A 13847-nucleotide genomic window follows, 5' to 3' on the forward strand; every position below is an offset into this window, starting at 1 on the left:
CTGTCTGAAAATGCAACCACCCGAAAATCAGTGTTTAGCAGTGTCTTTCATCCGTGTCTTATACAAAACACAGCACAACCCAAAGCTGATTGATCTCATTTTTACTGTGGCTTGTTTCCCCAAGTAATTTCCTTCATTTATAAAATTCATACATTTACTGCAATTTCTTTTTAGAATTAGAAACATCACATGCAACTACACTGCAGATACAGCAGCTTGCTAGTAGGGAAACACGAGCCCTCCCAGTACCTTCTATATTACCAAGGAATGTAATATAGAAGATACGTTCTCTGAACTAGGTATTATAAAATTAAGTTATTGTGAACTGAAAAGGTGGTCTGTAAAACTGTATTATCTGGGCTTTGAGGGGAAACAGAAAAGAACTCTGTCAGAAAACTTGGAATAGCTTCTGTTAACCAGCAAAAACCAGTGCTGGATGGTGAGAAAAACAGTGAGATGTATTTAAAGGAGATGCTCCTCCCTGAGAGTAATTTCCCAGTTTAAGCTGCTTGTCCAAGGGTTTTCCTTTCAATGGCCCAGCTCCATTTCCCCACTGCTGGAAACAGGTAACTACACCTTGTGCAACAGTTCAGACTGTTTCCAGTGTCCAGCAAAGGCTCCTGGTCCCTCTAAAATAGGAGATAAAGGAGTGAATTTGCCTGTGTATTTCCAATCTTTGCCACAATATTTAGTCCTTACAGGAAAATAACACCTCCCCTTTCTACTCTGAGAGAAGGATTATTTAACAGGCTTCTGAAAAGAAACTCTTCTGCAGTTTCTTAAACTGTGCATTTAAACAACCACTATGCCCAAGGAGCTGAAATGAACTGCAGTCAAGGCTCATGGGATTTAACCCAGCAGACAGGGCTGGTGACTGGGAAGGGCTCATCTGTCCTCTGCTGCTCAGCTCCTACAGACACTCTCTGGCTTAACCACACGCCACAAAATTCCAGTCAAAAGCAGCAGCAAGCAGTACGTGCAAACCAAAGTGCCTCTCCTTGACAGAGGCACTGAGGCATTACCATGCTCCTTACGTGCAGGTATTTGTCTTCATTTCTCACATTTAACTCCAGTGAAGCAGATGAAAATTGAAAATAAATCTGATATTGCTGTTTTCCTTTTGGATCTCTTCTGTCGTGCCTTTTCAGATCATTAGCAGGCTGCTTAAGTGCTTGGTGATGAAAGCCAAGCCATTACTCCTGCATTTATTTCCTGACATGGATTTGTTTTGCCGATTATGAGAAACATTTCAGTAATGGCTTCATCATCAGTTAAAACGACCACACGTCGCTGACCCCCAGTCTTGAGGCAGTGCTCAGCTCCTCACCTCCCAGAGACACCCTCCCTTCCAAACCCCCCCTCCCCAGGGAACCTTCCCTCCCTTGTCCTTGATGCACCCCAAGGATCCTTAACAGGGGCCAATATTTACCCTCCAACAATCACAGGGCCTGGCCCCCCCAGGGCACCACCCCGGGCTCCTCCAGCCCTTCTCCTGTCAGACCAGCCAGGGAGGGCAGGAGGGACCTGCAGGAGCCCAGCTCGGCTCTGCCAGGACAGGAGGCTGAGCACACGGGTCCAGAGCTGGCTGGAGTGGGGGAACTGCAGGTACAGGAGCACACAGCAGTCCAGACACCGGGAAAACTCTGCATGGATTACCTATTTGCTGTCTCTTCAAGCAGTTTGACTTCCAGAAAAAAGATAAATAAATATACACAAGGATATTTGTACACACAAGCCCCTGCCCTGTGTTTCTCAGAGGGAGGAGGAAGAGAGAAATCCAACCTGCGCCCCCCAAAGAGGCAAACAGACCAAATCAGACTTCAACAGTTTCTATGCATTTCACAGCATGCACTGTCCTCCCAAAGAAAAAAGCCAAGTATTCCAATTTAAACCCTGCTTCTATGAAACTTTGTTCCTGTAGCCATTCATTTTCCCCAAGGCCTCACAGAATATCTTGTCTGCTGTTGCTGAGAAGTGCTATGCACACTTACAGCAGCCTGTAACACACACCCCCTGCGTGTCCTCAGCACCAGCCCAACCCCTGGCCGTGCCTGGGCAGCCCAGTTTGGCTCTGGGGCTTGTGGCAGGCAGCTCACACCCCGACTGGGGCTGCTGGGATGGGATGGGAGGAGGGAAGGAGCTGGGAAGGAATCTCTGACCTTTGCAAAATACTGATTTTTCTTCAAAAACTATTTGAGAGCATGAGTTCAAAAGTCCTGTTCCCATTGCTTAAAAAGAATTACTTCTTCAAATCAATTAATGCACATGCATAAGTACCACAGTCTGGTTGTAGTGACACCGTCCCTTCCAGCTGCTGCTTGTTTAGAGAGAAAGAAACACACGTTTTAATGTAAGGAACAAACCATTCTATAATAAATCCCCATAGCAAGTTGCTATGGATCTAGAGATCCATGAGATATCCAGTTACTGTCTGGTGTTTGAATTTATGAGAACTTTTTCCCAAGGGAAGGATTGGGATTTAATCCAGACAAATAAAGAGGGACTAAAGCAAAAACGTGCAAAATTTATTTTCCTTTCCAAACACGTGGATCTTTGCCGTGCCCTACAGAACCGCAGCACAGCGGCAGCAGCCACTAGAGGGCATTGGGAACCCGGGCAGGGATCCCAGAGCTCCAAACAGGGACCCAGGGATCCCACACACGATGTAAGGATCCCAGCACTCCCTGCCACGCTCCATCCACAGGGATGCCGGGATCCCAGGGATCCACGTGCTCTGTGCCACAGGGATCCCAGCACCCCGTGCCATGCTCCAAACACACCAATACTGGATGCTACACGGCAGAGCTGGAGGCAGGACACAGTGCCTGAGCTTCAGCCACATATACAGGAAAAAGAGGATCATTTAGGTTTAACTTCCTCCTACAAAAGCACATTATCACTGGAAAAACAGAAGCCTGCTATAGGTCATGATGGAAAAGTCCCTTTTAAAGTGGCAGCTCCCAGATTTCCAAACAAACCTGGCAAGCAGTGCAGGCAAGGAAGAGATCCTGGCTCCTGGGCAGGCCAGCATCTGCTCCTCTGAATTCCAAAGGAGGAATCACTTAACCCGGCTGCAGAAGCCCAAGCAAACAGTAAGGCAGTCCTAAGGCAGATGTAAGGCCTGGGAGGACACCCAACGTGACAGACACACAACTGCTTCACGTACCAGAATCTAGAGAATTCTTATGGTTCCTATTCATACAGTCCCAACACTGGAGAACCCATCCCAAAACCCAATGCCTCTTCCACTTCCACAGCCAATATCGCTCTCTTTTCTTCCTAAGAAACTGTCTGTCTCCTGCCAAACCATTCCTGTGTGGCCCAAAGTAATGCAGGTGAAGGAGACCATAAGCGGGACAGTCAGGATGGCTGCAAGAACCACAGGGCAGAGAAGAACCAGGAGTTCAGGCGACCCAGAACACCACAGGGACAGGCACAGGCTGTGGGAAATGGCCTTTAGTCCCCAGTGCCACGACCCTGACCCAGAGCCCAGACCAAACCCGACCCAGAGCCCAGACCAAACCCGACCCAGAGCCCAGACCAAACCCGACCCAGAGCCCAGACCAAACCCGACCCAGAGCCCAGACCAAACCCGACCCAGAGCCCAGACCAAACCCGACCCAGAGCCCAGACCAAACCCGACCCAGAGCCCAGACCGCGCCAGACGGAGTGACCCAATTAGTGGAGACACTAAGGCTGCGTGTCATCTCCATAGGACACAGACATGGGAACACCAACCATGAGAGCAGCTCAGACTTCCCAGATGAGATCAGAAGCACCCAGATATCGCTGACAGTCCCTGTGGCCACCTGCCAAGAGCCCAAGGGCTGCACATATTTTGCATGTACCTCACCAGATTCCTATCAAAAGAAAACATCCATAACACTGGATAGCAGTTCTGCCATCCACAACAGCCACACACGAGCTGAATTCACCAACAGCTGTGTCTTTAGAAGGAGAAATGTGCATTTAAAAGCAATAATTCACAGCTTGCTCTTTAACTGAAGCTCAGACAAAGGAGCTGCCAGCCCCCAAGCAGCCCCACAAAGGCATTCCTTGCGTTGGGAGAGCAGCAACCTTGGGCAGCCCTTTCTTAAGGTCTAAACTTGGTTGCCAGAATTCAGAAGATGGAAGCCAGCCACCAACCCCATTTGGCACCCACCTGCAAGCGCACTAGGCACACGTCCATGTACTGCAGCTCCAAAAATGTGCCAAAGTGCCACCCAGAAAGGCCGAATGCCTTGGATTAAAGTGACCACAAACACAGAGAGAGTCAAGCACGGGATACTGATTCTCCTGCACTCCTCATGTACAAAGCAAAAATCACAGCACTGCTGAGCAAGAACAAAACCACCAAACTACACAATGTAAAGTGTCCTGGAAGTTCCTCCTGATGAGGTCAGTAGCTCTGACATGCTCCCCAAGAGCCAATCCCTTGGTTCTTAAAAGACAAGGAAGAGGCAGCAGAGCATGAGTGTCACTTTTAAAAATAACCCCCTGTTCTTTCTCCCTCCTGGTACATGCAAGCATGGAGCCATGTACTGCTCATGCTGCCAGCCCACAGATCCAGCTGACACACCAACTGCAGGAATGGCCTGGCATGGGACAACACACGAGTAACACTCACAGTGGCAGGGTGGGGGGACAGACACACAACAACACAGAAGGACAACACAACCGCTTATCCAAGAGAGAAAAAAGTCTTCCCTAGGCAAAGGAATGAGCCAGAAGCAGCACCGGCCCCTTCCCGAGCAGGGTGGGGAAGGCCAGATCACACACAGCCTCTCCTTTAACAGAGGGAAGGGCAGAGGCTCTCATGCAACCCCTGGAGAACCAGCAGAGCAGCTGAAGGCCCAGGACACACAAAAAGAGACCAAAAGTACTGCCAGCTTCCCCATGCAGGGCAGCTGGGGAGCAGGGGCACTCCTGATCTTGTATGTGGGCTGAGGCCAATGGTCTATTCCATCAGAAGTGTCAAGTCCCACACTTGGGTCACAACCACCCCAGGCATCACTCCAGGCTGGGGCAGAGGGGCTGGAAAGCTGCCAGTGGGAAAGGCTCTGGGGGTGCTGGTTGAGGGCAGTTGAACAGAAGCCAGGTGTACCCAGGTGGGCAAGAGGCCAGTGGCACCTGGTCAGTGCTGGCCACAGGCCCAGGGCAGTGCCCGTCCCCTGTGCCGGGCACTGCTGGAGGCCCCTCGAGGGCTGCGTCCAGTTCTGGGCCCCTCACGGCAAGAAAGACACGGAGGGGCTGGAGCGTGTGCAGGGAAGGGAACGGAGCTGGGAAGGGTCTGGAGCAGCAGGAGGGGCTGAGGGAGCTGGGGGGGCTCAGCCTGGAGAAAAGGAGGCTCAGGGGGGATCTTCTTGCTCTCTGCAACTCCCTGACAGGAGGGGGGAGCCAGGGGGAAGTTGGGCTGTGCTCCCAGGGAACAAGGGACAGGAAAAGAAGAAATAGCCTCAAGTTATTCCAGGTTGGATATTGGGAAAATTTCTTCACAGAAAGGGTTGTCCAGCCTTGGCACAGGCTGCCCAGGGCCTGGAGTCCCCATCCCTGGAAGGATGTGAAAGTCATGTGGATGTAGTACTTGGGGACATGGGTTAGTGGCCCTGGCAGTGCTGGGGGAATGGTTGGACCTGATGGTCTTTTCCAACTCAAACCATCCAGTGATTCCACGTGGGCAGCAGAACTTCTCTGTGGTTGCAGGACACAGAAGACAGAAAGCCCTGGTGTGAAGCTGGGGCTGTGTGCAGGTATTGCATCAGTACCAGTGTCTGAGGCAATCGCTGGCAGACCAACGATGAAGCAAGCACAGACACTTCCATATTGATCTGAAAACCCCAATACATATTGCAACTTCCTGGTGCCTTTGAAGCCACATGTGTATCTTTCCATATCATTTGTTGCCCTGTGGGTAAATATATGCAGCAGGAGGCAGCTATCAAGGATTAGCACTGCCCCGTGGAACAGCTTTCCCCTGCAGAGCCTGCACACAGCAACATCCCTCAAAACCCCTCTCACCCAGTCACTGTCCATGGCTCAGCGATCACGTCATCGCTGGGAGCACTGGGAAGTGAGGTGTGCAATTCCACACGTGCAGAGAACCAGCACACACGGTTTGGTGTGCACAGCAAAGGAGCAGGCTGGGGTTGGCAGGTCCCTGAGCCATCCCAGGAACACTCAGGCGTGCAGGTTTCACCTCACACGACACGCGCAGGAATCTGCTCCAGACGCTGAGATACACGGGAATTATTGTGGCTTCACACATATTTCACACATACTCAAAGGTGTTACTTTAGCATGCTACACACGTTTCCTTGCTGCCCAGGTACTCTCACATGGCACACAGACAGCTCCTACCAGAGGGGGAACGCTGCATTCCAGAGCTGCCAGGAAAAGGGCTCCAGTGCACGGCTTCCAAGCTCCTCGGACGTTTTTGCTTTTAGACACAACTCAGAGCTGCAGCCAACGCTGGGCACCACTCTGCCAAGGCCATTCCAACTGCCCACAGAGTGGGGACAGTCCCCATCAACATCTGGTGACTTCATCTGTGCTGAGGCCTTGGGCCCAGGAGGCAAGTGGAGCACCCCTGCACATCCAGCTGCCAGACACAGCACCTTTCCCCCTGGAATGGTTCGCTCTCCAAATTCAGTGCACTGTCACATCTCAGCACAAAACTGCCACTGAAGATACAAATGTCATCCAAACAGAACACCTGGATTTAACCAGCAGCTGTGAATAAGACCCAAACACAAATATTTTCGACTGACAGATTATCAGGAATTCCTGTAAAAGTTGCTCCTGAATACTTCAGGTAAAAAAATTAAAATAACTACACCACCTCAAAATGCACCCACTACCAGCACCTTCCTTTTAACTTACTCAGAGCCTACCTCTCCCAGTTTGGCCTGCTTTCCTCCAGCCAGCATTACAGTGTTTATTACAGATGTTATCTGTGCAGTGTGTGAGGAAGAAGCTCAGGGAGGAACACACACTCACAGCTTGCAGGGGTTTTGGGATTCCAATCACACACTGCTCCTATTGCATCCTGGTCTGTCCTGACAGGGGGGAAAAACAAGGAGTATGGGCAGGAACACTGAGCCCCACTCCCATGTGGGCAGCAAGGGCACACTCTGGCACGGCACCAGTCAGTGTTACTGGGATGTGGTTCCACAGCCCCTCTGGACCAGTGGAAGGCGCAGCAGTGCCCGACTACCCCCCCAGGCACAGCCCCAGCTCACTGCCATCACCCTGAGCAGGGTCCTTTCCCCCAGCACCACCTCCCCACAGTGGAAATGCACCCTCAGCCCCCCAGGGGGACCAGCGGGACAGACAGTAGGGGCTGGATCACCCCCCACTCCCCAAATCAGTGACACTCTCCTGGAGAACTGCACTACAATCTCAGGGAAAATCCGAGACAGCTGAAGTCATGGTCTACATGAGACCACTGACTGCTAATCTAAGAGCAACATTTTCAAATAATAGAGCTTGCCTGTTTGAAGTTTCCGTGGAATACTTCAGCCAACACAAACCAAACATTTCAAAAACAAATCTTTGTCTTCAGTATCACCAACAAAAGTCTTAGTTTTTCCTCAAAGAAGCTCTTTTTTTCCTCTGGTTTTCCCCTCTTTTCTGCACCCTGGGTTTCAGAGAAGCCAAGGTCTGATGATGTGCACAGCTTTAGAGACCATCTCTCACTGTGGCAAGCCCTGCTGCAAGATAACAATATCATCTAGTTCCTACAAATGCATTCATAAAGAGTGTCTCCCTACAGTCTCACTGTGTTTTCACACCTGTAGGGACCTAGAGTGGTGCAAATGCTTTTCATTCACAGCTCCTGACGCTATCAAGTGGGATCACTCAGAGCTCTGTGAGTGAGCTGGAGGAGCTGCTGGACCACAGGACCGCCCAGGCGACCCCTCATCTGTGTCAGTATTTCACCTCACTGAGGACCCTCATTTGCACATCAATAATCCCAGCTGGGTTTTGCCTGCCTGGGTAAATCTGAACCTCCACAGTCATTTTCACAGGGTCATCACCACCAGAATACTCTACTTATGCCCCTCAGCCCAAGCACCCTACCCTGAATGCAGCTTGGGGGATTCTGATAAAAATTAGCCAAAACATTTTTTTAAATCTAGTTCATTGCAGAATACTACAACAGTAGCACAACAGCAAACACAGCTACAAGGCTGTAAATACTATAAATATACATGTAGATTTCTATTTTTATATATATATATAAATCTGTAAACTTGAGCAGGACAGGAGCACTAGAGGTGCAGAGGAACACCATACTACAGCAGGGGCACCGAGGAGAGACAGGGCTCAGGAGAGCCTGGCTTCACACCTCCACTCACTGCTCCATTACTTGGGATTAGAGCAGCATTCTTCAGGAGTGATGGGCTGCTACAAAGTTGGAAAGGTTAAGGGACACAGAAAAGTCAGGTGTTTGTTCTGCATGCCACTTACAGCTTAACTGCTCCCACCCTCGGCCAGTCAAAGAAAATTAACCAATATTTTTAGAACAACTGGACTGAGAACAGCAGTTCCTGATCCTCCACAGTCACGAGTCACCGAACAGCCTTTCCTCACAGCAGAATCTTTCATTAACTATTACTGTGGAGTCCAAAAAGCTGAATACAAGTAGCAATCCCAAGAAAGAGGAAACACCCTGCCACACGAGAAAGTCAAATTCTTCAGAGATTATATTAGACCACCACAGAATTTCAGCAGTATTGTTCTAAAGTTTGGTCTTGCCTGTTTGGACAGGCCAGAGCCGCATTATTCTGCTCTTAAATCCAAGGGACAAACAAACCCAGGTTCTATTACAGCCACAGTGGCCCACAGCCTCCTGTCCTCCACTGGCACTATGAAACAGGACACTCCAGACAGCCTGCTCTGGAGGCTCTGTACAAGCCTCAGGAATTCCACAAACAGCAGATGGGCAGTCATCACTAAGAGGAAGACCAGCTGAGGCTTTTCTCCAACCTAGAACCTTCTGATGGTATTTCTGTTCTTCCCACACCAACAATATTAACCTCAAAGTGCTGCAGCTTCCACCACAGCTTTGGTCTGATCTCTCCCTCCACCAGGATCCTCTCCCTTGCTCTGCTCCAGGTCCCCCCAGGCATCCTGCAAGCTGTCCCCCTTTCTCACCTGAGGCTTCATAAGGCTCCACAACAGGTCTCTGTTCTGCTCACGTCTTACCTGTGACAGGCTCACCTGGGACACTGATCCAGTTAACATCCAAGCCTGCATGCTAAAACAGCTCCAGATCTTTCCAAATCACTCTGTCCTGGCATTTCTTAGTTGCTGTTTTAGCAGTGTCTAAACCCCTCAGGCAAAGGGGTCACACCACCCTATGTCCCCCCAGTACTGGAGCTCCCCTGTCATGGTCCCAACCAGTGTCCACCACTGCCCTGCTATGCACCACTCAGTCAAATCATCGGGCACCTTGGCACCTCTCCCAATGCCAAATTTATCCCAATTACACACAATTCTGACACTTCTTTCCAGAGTTGCTTCAAGTGTTCCCTTTCCACCTATTTAGCTGTATGCTTTCAAACTCACAAATCTCACATGGCCTTGCCAAACCTGACTGCACTTGCAGACCTCCAGAAAACCATTCCATAGATTCATCCAGACTTTTGATTTAATTGCTGTTAGAGATGCCAGAAGCAGCCAATCTCGTCCCTATTTAACACTAAATTCCTGTGGCTGACCTCGCACACACTGAGCTGCAGAGTGAAGCACGAGGCCAGCTAAAGTTCTCTTTACAGACCAGGCTGGCTTTGGAACTCCACACAAACTGCCCTAGAGCACAGCACCCATCATCAGGTAGAAACAGGGCCACACTCCTGTGATTAAAGTGAGCTCATGACATACATCCACTGGCCATTTCCAAGGTTCAACATCTCCACATGCAGGGTCCAGCCATGACCATTCATGTCACACACAGAAGACAGTGAGTCAAAGACAACCTCACCAACTGCTCTCGAAAAAAGGAAGCGCCCAAGTACTCTTTGGGCCAACAGTTCTCCTTGCTCCTGGGCAGCAATGGAGCAAGAGACCATTCCAACAGGACACAACACAGCACCTGTTCACACAGAGCAGGTGACCACACCACTTTTTGGGAAGTATTCGGCATGAAGCCATTTTCCTCTGAGAGGAGAACATACAACTTAAAGGAGTGACTGCACTTCCCACAAATAAAAAATAACAAATACAAACTGTTCCTACAAAAGGGCAAAAAGCGCTGTCAAAGGCACGAGGAAATAAATTTTGGATATGCTGCACAGTAACTGTCACCAGCCTGCCAGCCAGATGTGCTGATGGAAAGGTCCAACAGTGGGTACACACAGGTCTACAACTCCCTGTCCCTGTCAGTGGGAATGGAAAGCCAGGTTGGTCAGCAAGGCCGGATCTGTCTCCACAGGAACCTGTCGTGTTTTCGGCCCTCTCCTGGACACAAGACAGACTCTTCTGAGTTTCATGCTGCAAAAGTTTCCACTCAAAGAAAAGCAGCATCAGAACCCAAGCCCAGGTTCCCACCAATGTGGCTCCAATTCTGAGTGCTCTGAAGTTAGCAGGAACACAGCTGCAGAGAGAAAGCAGGAGCTGCCATGTCTGCCTCTGAGCATTCAATCAGGCCAGGAATCATCTTAACTTCAGCTGGACCAGACACTAAGGAAACCACAATAAAATGGACTGAGGCATCCAAAATTATTCTCAGAATATAGGCCAGACTGGGCATGAAAACATCTGGGCTTGGCTTGAGTCATGAACCACATGAGCAAGACACCCCAGTGCTGCCTGCAGGCAGCCGAGCAGGAATGTGAGCAGCACAAAGGTAGACAGCAGCAGTCTCCTACACCCAGATTCCCTTTCTGCATCTTCCTCCAGCAAACATGCCACAGCCCCTTTACTCTGAAGCGTCTCCCACAGCCCAGTCCAGTGGGATTCCTAAGGATGGTGTTTCTGGGGCATCAGGCAATGTGTACACGACCACAGCTGGTCAGGCAGCTGCTCCAGGCAGGTACCCCCAGCTCTGGGGCAAAAACAAGGCACAAAGGGTTAAACCACTCCAATCCTGGCCTATGCTCACACCCATGTCCATCAGGCCAGCACTGTACATACTCCAAGGATCCCTTACCCCACTACACCAACACACACCAGCTCCCCTCCCACCTGGTCCCTTGTTCCAAAAACCTGCACAAACTGACGGGACATGTATGGCAACTCGGACCAGCGAACAGACAAGGTTTCACATACCAGATACCTGCAGCAGCTCGGCTCCTCTGTCCCTCAGATGAGGGAGTGTCAGCACTACTCACTCTTAGCTTTCCAGTATCAAGGCAAGTGAACTGAGCATTCTCACCAGCACGGCCAGAAAGCCTGAAGCATGCTGCACCACATGGGAAGGGACAGGCGTGGGGACAGGCACTGACCAGAAACTGCTACTGCCTAGACCCAGCAATGGAGAAAGGGAAAAAGAAAAGATTAAGGAGGAAATCAGCAGAACTGCAGCAATTATTTAAAAATAAACTGCTCATACATTTTAGAAATAAGTCTGACAGGAGGAACAGGTCTGAAAGAGACACAGGTCATGGCATATTTATGTATTTAATATAACATGGAAAATGGATAGACTGTTATACATACAACCTATGGACTAGCCCAAGAAATTCCATTCCTGGACACCACTGTATCCTAACAATTGTTTCAACCCTCTTACTTCAGAAGGGGTTGAGCCTGATCCCTTCCATGTGTGGAAGGTACTACCACACATGGCTTCAAGCTGCCCAGAAGAGGCTGAGAACTCAACACCCATGTTTCAGGATGGAGCACATCTGGGACACACCAGGAACAGAGCTCGCAGTTTAGTCTCCTCCAGAAGAAATCCAGCACACAACATGCCCAAACTGCTCTGCAACTCTCAACAAACAGAGCTCATCGGGGGGACGAGCTTCTAAACCCCCACCAGTGCTCCAGGACAGAACCCCACCACTGGTGTTCCAGGACAGAACCCCAATGTGGGTTAGAGCCACAGAGCCATCTGACCCCAAAAGCATGTTGGACCAACAGCCCTTCCCCACAGCTCTGCAGCCCCCAGAGTCAGTTACCAAGGGCAAGCAGGACTCCAAGAGGTGTGTTGGGGGGAGGAGAAAAGGGGGTGAGAATGAACACTGAACTAAAACCCGGGGGGTTTGCACAGCCCAGCAGCCCCAGGGCTCCCCAGGACATCAGTGCTCAGTGTCCCATCATGGCTCCAGCTGTCGCTCCCACAGCTGGCACCAGGCACTGGTGCTGCTGGAGCTGCTTCTCCAGGGACATGGCCCTGCTCCATTGGCTCTGCAGCAGCACTACACCATTAATGAAGGTTTTATCTCTCCCTCTTCCTGTCAGCGCAGACCCAGACAGGCTGACTCTGTCAACATTAAGAATGCTTATTTTTCCCCCATTCACTATCTCCAAGCCAAAACAACATCTGGAACTTCAGCTTGCTATACAAAGAGAGACAGATTAAAACTGGAAAAAGCTACACATCAGCTTCCCAAGCTTTACATGTTTCTGCTTTTATCCAAACTTCCCACATGTGCCTTCCAAAACAGCTCCACTGGGAGAAAAACCGAGTCCTTCGTACAGACTCCCAAACACAATGTAAGGCCCCTTCCTTATAAATATACTTCAAAATAACCTCGAAAAGGATTATCAGAAAAATAACACAAGCAAAACCAATAGGAAAGTGAGAATTTACCATCACTTCTTACACAAAAGAGAGGTGACATATCAGTGACCTAGAAAAGGAAATTAAACAAAGAATATTACTGGTGTGTGTTACTTGATAAACTAATGGAAAAAAAACCTGGCGCCATTTCAGGCTACATAAAGGTCCCACTTTAACAGACAGCTGTCTCCAGTGTCATTTAAGTGTGCTTTTTGCTTAGATCATGGTCAATGAATCATGAAAATCAATACAGAAGGAAAACATAAAACCACGCTGCAGACAGGCTCAGCAGTGGAGCATGTACCAACTAGCACCAGCCTTGGCTGGAGAAAGACGTGCCAAATAAACACAGACTAGTTATTCCAACAACATTTATTTAACTCTTAGTAGTTAATTAACAGAAGTCATGACTACTGGTTATTTTCTAACCAGCCATCCCACTGCAGTTACGCACTCCCGGCTCACACCAAAGCTCTCCCTGCTCTCCCCCGCGTGTGCCGCCTCTGCCCGGCACTCCCGGCCTCACCCACAGCTGGCCTGCAGCCCACACAGCTCCCACCCCAGCACAGCTGGACTGGGTGATGGTGGCCCAGAGGTTCCCCACCATGGCCCGGCTCCGCTGTCCCGGAGCACCCGGGACCCGGAGCTGCCCGGGCCTGCCTGGGTGCTGGGCCTGCCTGGGTGCTGGGCCTGCCCGGGTGCTGGGCCTGCCCGGGTGCTGGGCCAGCCCTTCCCCAGGGACACGCTGCCGCCTGCTAAGCAATGACTGCTCTCCCACAGCCCCCCCGGACGAGCTACCCCAGTGCCAGTCCCGGGCTGCAGGAAGCCGCCGTGCTGCTGCCAATCGCAGTATTATTTTCAGCTGACAATCACGTAAAACCAATTTGAATGGCCACAGCAGAATAAAGCGTATGTTTTCAGGAACAAACAAAACATGTCTCACGGGTTTCTGCATCTAGCAGCAGATTTTAACATAACACAGAGTGGAACCCAATTAAAATAGTTCCCGTTGAAGGGAACAGGCCCGTGTCGGAGTGAGAGGAGAGAGAGCCAACCCCCACATTGTAGCAGTGCTTTGACAGTCTCATAGCAATGACCACCAGTTCAAACACACAGCGCA

The 13847-nt window shown here is 50.2% G+C and overlaps 1 protein-coding gene across 1 annotated transcript in view; it reads right to left on the reverse strand.

Annotated features, from left to right (window-relative positions):
- Nucleotides 1–13847, reverse strand: part of ACVR1 (activin A receptor type 1) — a 49702-nt gene that overhangs the window by 21327 nt on the left and 14528 nt on the right. The gene's annotated exons all lie outside the window — the stretch shown is intronic.

Source organism: Pseudopipra pipra, chromosome 7 (assembly GCF_036250125.1).
Source record: "Pseudopipra pipra isolate bDixPip1 chromosome 7, bDixPip1.hap1, whole genome shotgun sequence".
NCBI lineage: Eukaryota > Metazoa > Chordata > Aves > Passeriformes > Pipridae > Pseudopipra > Pseudopipra pipra.